Below are 8,953 nucleotides of genomic sequence, written 5' to 3'. Positions count from 1 at the left end.
CTCCTCCAGCCTCTTTCATCATAAAATGAGGGCTATAAGAGCTCCTTCTTTTTTACCGCATGTGGGGATAAGGACACATATGTAATAACTTAATCAATAAAGAAATTAAAAAATAAAAATAAACCTCAAAATAAGTTGAGTGTTGAATCTAAATAAACTAAATGCATGAAAACAGAGAACAGATTGGTGGTTACCAGGAAAAGGGAGTGGGTAGAGGAAATAGGTGAAGGTGGTCAGAGGGCATAAACTTCCAGCACATAAATTAGCACTGGGGATGCAATGTATGGCATGGTGACTGTACTTACCAATGCCATATTGTATATTTGAAAATTGCAAAGATAGTAGCTTTTAAAAGTTCTCACCGCAAAAGTTGATGGAGGTGCTAAACTGACATTGTAGTAATCATTTTGCAATACATACATACATACATACATCAATCATTACATTATACACCTTACACTTAACCAAGTATATGTCAATTATATCTCAGTAAAGCTTGAAAATATTTTATATTAGTTGAAAAAAGGAAAATAAAATATGGTAATGTAATTAAGGTACTGAAATTTCATTCTAGTCCTTGCCATCTCTCTATATGCTTCCATTAGAGGACCTATCTGGACTAATGGCTTTGAAAACCTTTCTGATGATGATAGTAGAGGATTTAAAAAAATCATTGTTGTTTATGTGTTTATTTTAAACCTCTGGCTCTAGCTCCCCTCTGAGTTAAGATGAATTTCTGCTACCTGATTAACACCTCTGCTTGCCTGGCTATTTAGGTACTTCATAACTAAAACAGTACAATTAATCTCCACCCTGATCCAAATGTATTTCTCTCTCAGTCTACCTCTTCTCAGTAAATGGCAACCATACACACAACAGCTCCAGCTAAATACTTAAGATCCAACTGGCCTATTTATTTCATCCCCTGCACTCATTTTATCAACTTGTTCTGTCAATACTTTCTTCAAGACAGATCATAAATTTTCAAAGTCCTCTTCATTTCCACTGACATGATTTTATTCCAAGCCACCACCATATCTCACCTGGACTACTGTATCACTGAATCAATCATCCTGCTTCCCATGTTATCCATTCTTCACAAAGCCTCCCGATGAATGTTTTCAAACTTAAATAATGTCTTCCCTCTTCTTCACATCCTGCAATGACTTCTTAAAACATGCAGAATAAAACCAATCTCCCTCCCATGGCCTATGGCCCACAAGACTTGGTTGAACAGTCTCCAGCTCCCTAACCCCCATTTCTATTTTAAGGAAGGAAATCTGATGGCTTCCCATGGCTCATGTTCTCAAAATCAAGTGTCAGCTGGCATGGTGTTCTCTCACTACCTGACCTAAAGTAGACTCACTCCCATGACTTTCTCTCTCACATATTTGCCTTTGTTGTTTCTATCAAGATGCTCACTACAACTGTTATTGGTCTTATTCATGCCTCAGTTATCTGTGGTTACTCTATCCCCATCCCATCCCACCCCTACTCAAATACCATCCAGTGAAAGAGGGCATGTGCTGGAGGGTGGGGGCAGGTGGGGGAGGTCAAAGGAGAAAAAAGAAGACTTATGTAAGACTTTAAACACTAAAGAATTTAAATTAAAAATAAAAGAAAGTGGGGCCTTTATTTTAGGTACATAGGAAGTACCTAACAATGATAGCTAATGAATATTTGACAAAAATATCAAATTTTTATAGGAGTTAAATAAATGTAAGTGAATACACAAAATAATTTGGCAAGCATGTGATGAAAGAGGTATTCAAAATGGCTGGTGGATTTACAAATTTATAAACTTTAGGTGAAACAATGGGCTAATAGTATTAAGAAACTTTAAAATGTATCTTCTTTATTCTAGAAATTTCCATTCTGAAATTTTCTACATAAAAATAGTTACAAAGTTTAAAATATACATATTTATTGTTAATTATTAAATTATGGAATACTCACACATTAATTATTATGCAGTCATAGGAATGATGTACTTAAAAACATTTATACTTTTAAATATGTGCATGATATATATAATTGGGAATAGAAAATGAGGTAATGGAATATAATTCTAACTTAATTCTTTAAAATATAGAAGAAAAAGGGTGTGAAAAATGATATGGTGCCATTTCAAAATAGAGTATCCTTTCCATAGATATAGCTTTGAACATCTTGCTCCGTAAATCTTTGAAATGTTTGGACTGAGCAGCATCACCTTTGGACTGATCCAAACCAACATCGTCTTGTAAGCAATTATTTGTAAAGCCATCAGAAAAGCAGACATCCTGACCACCAGGACTGAAAATTATGAAAATTTTTCAGAATCAGTAACCAGTCATGTATAACTAAAGAGTAACTCAGCTTGTTAGCACCAACAGAAATTCGTTTCTTCTTCTGTTCATGCAATTACCCCTTTCCCTTTCCTCATTCATTTTGTGTATAATCATATTGCAATATTTTATCATCAAAACTCTCACCAGTAACCATTGTGTCATTGTTTCATTTTTAAAATACGTATATCAGTTTTTAAATGCATCAAATATTTTATTACTTACCTAATATTTTGGATAATGACTAATGTGTGAATATACTGTGTCAAGTAAAAGTTTGCTGTCAGAGTTAGATATATTGTTGGTGACTTTTTGATTCATGAAGTAATAAACAGTAAAGCATGATCATACCCAAGTTACAAGGAAAAATTCTGGATCAAATATATCCTTCAAGTAAATATGATTCAAAAGTGTATACACCTGTCTCAATGACTGTCTGCAAATCATATGTTTAGTATTCAGATTAAAAGACTTCACTAAGAAGCCATTTGTTACATAGTCTTTTCCCTCTTAACTTATAAAATGAAACAAAATATTTCCAAGTCTCTTGATAAAACCATGCCCTGTGAAACTGAAAATGAATTTCTTTTCTGATCATATACTACTTCAAATATATGTCTTGATTGCTGATATAAGTTTATAACTTTTCCCTTTGCTTTTCCTCACTAATTCTAAAGGGAAACATTAAAGCAAGCTGTTCTTTATTAATAATTCAGTGAATTTTTCAGTTCACTGATGTCAGACTGCTGAATGACCTGCAAATGAACCTTTCTTGAAACATACTGCTGAGCTTAGAAAACCACTGGCTCTCACATTTGTCTGTGAGAAATGTACCTGAAAGTTATCTAATTATTTTTATTTAAACATCAGGCAATTAGAAAGAAAACTCTTATTCCTTAGTAAGTACATACAATTCCACCTTGCAACAATAAATAGTAAAACAGCATCCCCCCCCACACACACACACATAGAAACAGACTTTATAAATTAAATGCACTTATATTTAAATATTTCAAGAATTATAATTCTGTGGACTTATTCAGATTAAATTTTCACTTCAGAGACAGCTTTATGATAGTTATATTTGAAAAAACAGGCCAATTTATCAAGTAGGGTGAAAATCTTACACAGGGACCGCCGCTGAAGCACGGAGGTCCTGAGTGGGGTCCATAGCGAGAGTGATTACTGTGACACGTTCAGCTGTTTAATATCATGCTTGGCTGCCCCTTTCCGGTTGATGATGTTCCTTTGTAGGATATGACAGGCCTAAATGAATTTGAACTCCGGTGAATTGAAGCCCTCAGATTCATTTACGTTGCCTAAACTCCCTATCTGCTAAGCAAATGTGTCTGTTTCTTCCTGCAATGCATTTGAATATATAGGAGCACATGTATCTGAAATTCTCACAGCTCTAAGGAGAGTAAAGTGAGGATGCACAAAAAATAGGAATGTTATAAATATCTAATCATTAACTCTATTGACATCATGGTAAAATGTATAAGATAGCAATTTAAGATTAAAATATTTTTCCAAAGGAACATACTTTTATACCTCGCTTCATAACTAAAATGCTTCCTGGAGCTAACTAAGTAGGTTATGTACAGGAGTTAATAGTGAACATTATTGAGTACTTATGTGCCAGATAAAATTGGAAGTGCTTTTTAAAGTAGTAGCTAATTTAATCCTCACCATATCTTTTATAAGGAAAGTACTCTATTCTTCATATTCTATTGAATTTCACTTAGCTTTCATTGTTGGAGGTCAAATACAGGAGAAGGCGCTCAGAATATCCCCTATCAGATCATGGCATAGCAATATGCTCATTCTCTGTGTTTTATTTATTCCTATTTACCCTTATATCCCCACTGCCGTTCCTCTCTGCCTCCCCCACTTGAGGTAAGATTCTAATATGTTCACTCTATACATTTTTGTTTGGGGATTGGTAAAATGTGCATTTTTTCTACATGAATTTTTCCTTCATGTAAACAGCGTAACGCTCTAGAATTCGTTCTGTTTCTAGCTTTTCAGTCAATGTTCGGCCTTTAAATTCCACCCATGTTGATATGTGTGCATTTAGTTTATTGTTTTTAACTGGTGCAAAGTGCTCCATGATGAGTGCCTGCTACATTTTCCCTATCCGCCCCCCCCAGCTATAAATACCCATTTACCTCCTATTTCTACCACCCAAAACAAATGTTTCAATTTTTGCTCCATTTGTTCCCTGTGTTCCAAATGTCCCAATAAATTTCCTGCTACATGTTCCCTTTTGTACCTCTGTGGAAATATCATTGGGACACACACACACACACATTCACACACACACACACACACACACAGGAGCAGAAAACTGAGGTCAAAGCATATACACATATATGACTAGTTCTACAATCCCAGCAGCAATGAATTAGGGTTCCCATATCTTCACACAACTCCACTTCTAAGCACTACCCAGCTCCATAATTTTGGATTTTATACCTTTACCTAATAGCCACAAAATTATACCATTCCCATTTTGAAAATGTGAAACCAGAGGTACAGAAATACTTCCCAAGGTCATGTAGTAAGTGATGGAACTGGGATTTCAACCCAGGTGGGCCGGCTCAGAAGCCCACACTTTTAGATAACTATTCTATGCTTCCAGCCTAGAAGGCAGGAATAATAAAGCACCAGGAATTGTGATAGACTAGCGAGTGCAGGCACTGCCTTCTGGCATTTAAAAACCGTAAACGATAACTAAGGAATGTGGCAAAGTAAACACATCAGCAGGCAGAATTTTCCCAAAGGCCACCATGATATGATCGCTACACTGTATAACGATTTTTATTATCAGTGGAGTCTTTGCTAAACCTGACATTAGCAGCTACAGCCAATGGTTAATAGACAGCTCCCATTGTGAGGCAAAAGTCCACTTTATTTTTCACAATGGGAAATGTCTATTAAACATCTGCTGTAGCTACAGCTACGGAGAGCACATTTTGTTTCCCACGGCTGAGTCATAATGGAAATGTGCAAATGTATGTTTGAAGTTATGAGTGTGAATAGATACATTAAACTGATACTGAGACTATAAAAAAATCTTCCCCAAAACTTTTAGCAATTAAGTCTATTAGATGAATTCCAAAATGTATAATACCATTCTGCATTTTACAGGCCAATCTAGTCCAGGGCTCACACATCCTACACAAGATAGAAATAAAATCATTCATTTGTTGTGATTGTCTATAAGTCAGGAAAAGTTTCCTATTTCTCTCATGATTTAAATGAAAGGTTGGCTGAAGAAGGGAGCAATATAATTATGCTACATGAAATAAGTCAGACAGAGAAATGCTACATATATCATGATTTCACTTATGTGTGGAATCTAAAGAACAAAATAAACAACAACAAACAAATAGGGAACAGACTCAGAGATACAGAGACCAGTCTGATGGTTGACAGAGCAAAGGGGGATTGGGAAGCTGGGTGAAAAAGTCAAGGGGTTAAGAAGTACAAGTTGGTAATTACAAAATAGTCACATGTACATAAAGTACAGCACAGGGAATACAGTCGATAATATTGTAATCACTATGTATGGTGCCAGGCGGGTACTGGAACTATTGAGGAGAACCCTTTGTAAAGTATCTGATTGTCTAATCACTATGCTGTACACCTGAAATTAAAAGAAAATAATATTGAGTGTAAGCTGTAATTGAAAAATAAATTTTAAAAAGGAACTTAGAAAACTATGGTGTCTCTCCAACACAATTCTTTAAGCCTTGCAAAAAGATGTTAAAGTTTCAAAAAGAAGAAGGCATTTCCTAATACTGCCATCTCACCCATCCATTTTTCAGAACACTGTAATATGATTTCAACCCCCATTATTTCACAGAAAATACTCTTATAAAGACACCAATGATTTTTTAATTATAAAATTTAATAACTATTTCTTTTTATACTTTATTTTTATTGTTGACACTATTACACATGTCCCCCATCACCCCCCTTTGCCCACCTCTACCCAGCTCCCACCCCACCCTCCCTGTAGAAATCACCACACTGTTGTCTGTTCCATGGACTACGCATATATATATTCTTTGACTAATCCTTCACTTTCGTTTATCCATTCCTCCCCACACCTCTCCCCTATGATCTCTGTCAGTCACTTTGTTCCATGTACCCATGCCTCTGGTTCTATTTTGTTCACCAGTTTATTTTGTTCACTAGATTCCCATATAAGTGAGATAATATAGTATTTGTCTTCCTCTGACTGGCTTATTTCCCTCAGCATCATAATCTCTAGGTCCATCCATGCTCATCTAAACTTAATTCTCAACTCAATTTGCTCATATTAATTACATTCTGAATAGTTTCCAAAAGTTATCATTTTGATTCTTTTCCTACACTTACTTTGTAATTGATGTAAAATTTTTACTGATTTGGCCAGGTTGGTATGGTTCAGTGGGTGAGCATTGACCTATGAACCAGGATATCATATCATCTTTTTGATTCCCTGTCAGGGCACATGCCCAGGTTGCAAACTCAATCCCCAGTGGGGGGTGTGCAGGAGGCAGCCAATCAATGATTCTCTCCTATTGTTGACTAGAGGCCTGTTGCACAAAGAGATTCGTGCAATAGGCCTTCCCTTCCCTTGGCTGCTGGCACCAGTTTCCCTCTGGCACCCGGGACGCAGGCCTTCGCTCTGGCTGGGCTCTGGCCAGAGGTGCCCCCCCGCCCCCTGCCCCAGCCGTTGGGCTTCCCAGCTCCGCTGATCCCAGGGCCAGGAGGCCTCACGGGTCTGCTGATCCCAGGGCCGTGAGGCCTCACTGCTCAGCCGGCTTTGGGTCGTTTGGCTTCGCTCCACCACTTGGAGCCTATGTATGCAAATTAACCGCCATCTTTGTTGGTGGTTAATTTGCATATCGCCCTGATTAGCCGATATAAATTTTACTGATTTGTATACTTATAGAAAGTTACAGCTTCATAAATTTTTACAAAGTGAACACACCGCAGTTACTTCCAACTAGATAAAAAAATAGAACACCACCAGCAAATCAGAAGTCCCCTTCCTGCTTTCCTTTTCATCACTAACTTCCTTTCTCCACAAATATAGCACTATCTTGATTTTTCCTTAATTTTTGTGTTTGGCTACTTTGGCTCAAAAGTATGCTAGTGAGTGCTAGCTGGGTGTCTGAGTTGCCTGGAATGTCATCCTGTACACCAAAGGTTGGGGATTCAGTTCCAGGTCAGGGTTCATACCTAGGTTATGGGTTCGATCCCTAGTCAGAGCACATACAGGAGGCAACTGGTTGATGTGTCCCTTTCACATCAATGTCTCTGTCTCTCTCTCTATGTCTCTCTCTCTCTAGCCCCTTTCCTATCTCTCTAAAATCAATTTTTTAAAAAAAATGTATGCTAGTGAAATCCATCTTTGATGTGTAAAGCAAGAGCTGTTTTTTCTCATTACTATATAACACATATAAATACACTTTATGGATAGGCCATTCAACGTTTGATAGATATTTAAGTTGTGTTAGTTTTTGGTTATTATAAACTAGAGGCCCGGTACATGGATTTGTGCAATGATGGGGGCGTGGCCTGTGGTGATGGGCCTGCTGTGGGAGTGCTGCTCATCCTGGTTAGCCCAGCGGTGCTCTCACTGTGGGAGTGCACTGACCCCTAGGGGGCAGCTCCTGCGTTGAGCATCTGCCCCCTGGTGGTGAGTGCATATCATAGCAACTGGTGGACTGGTCATTCTGGTAGTTCTACAGTTCAGTCACTGGGCTTTTATATATGTAGATAACACTTTGTATTCTCTTCTTCACTACTTTGTCTAAAACTGACTCCTACTCTTCTTCAAGCAAATAACCTCATTAGTTATATTACAGTGGTTTCACCCTCAATATCTCCATTTTGGACAACTGTTTACTCTGTCAGTTTACTAACAGATCTCTGCAGGGGTACTGCTGATTACACTCTATTACTGACACCTGGTACCTTTCTCTTATTATAAATTTTGATCATGTGAGAGAAAGGCCATGTTTTGGAGATCCACAGTCTGATATAAAAAGTACACACTGGCCACGTTGTGGGAGGCAGCAGGGGGTTGGGGCCCAGGTCGGGCAGGACGGCGTGATGGAGGACTGGGCTCCCGCTCAGAGCTCCGGTGCCCTGGAGGAGATTCTAGACCAGGAGAATAGGCAGATGGCTGATAGCCTGGCCTCCAAGGTCACCAGGCTCAAATCGCTGGCCCTGGACATCGATAGGGATACGGAGGACCAGAACCGGTACCTGGACGGCATGGGCTCGGATTTCGTGAGCATGACAGGCCTGCTCATGGGGAGCGTGAAGCGCTTTTCCCACGGTCTGGGCGAGACAACTGGAAGCTGCTGTGGGGCGTGGCCAGGGGCCTGATCATGGTCTCCTTCATCCTCTCCTACCTCCTGTCGAGAGCAAGGACATGAGCCAGTGGAGCTGGCTCCGTGGGTGCCCTGGGCAACCAGGATCTCCTGCCCGGTGTCTGGCTGCAGAGGACCTGCTACCAAATACTGCTTTGAAGTGGTGACCGCGGCTTAGGATCCCCTCCCTTGTGGCTGGGAGACCAGCTGCCTCCGACCTGAGCTGTGTGGCTGGTGCAGGGCCCTAGATGC

At 38.9% G+C, this 8,953-nt stretch overlaps 1 protein-coding gene and 1 pseudogene across 1 annotated transcript in view; one reads left to right on the top strand and one right to left on the bottom strand.

Annotated features, from left to right (window-relative positions):
• GPC5 (glypican 5) overlaps positions 1–8,953 on the bottom strand; it is a 1,306,619-nt gene that overhangs the window by 779,507 nt on the left and 518,159 nt on the right. The gene's annotated exons all lie outside the window — the stretch shown is intronic.
• Positions 8,390–8,793, top strand: LOC102752774 (annotated as a pseudogene).

The sequence above is a fragment of the Myotis davidii genome, unplaced genomic scaffold, assembly GCF_000327345.1.
Source record: "Myotis davidii unplaced genomic scaffold, ASM32734v1 scaffold419, whole genome shotgun sequence".
In the NCBI taxonomy this organism is placed as follows: Eukaryota; Metazoa; Chordata; class Mammalia; order Chiroptera; family Vespertilionidae; genus Myotis; species Myotis davidii.
Note: the sequence above shows the minus strand (reverse complement) of the source record. Positions and strands in the feature narration are given on the sequence as shown.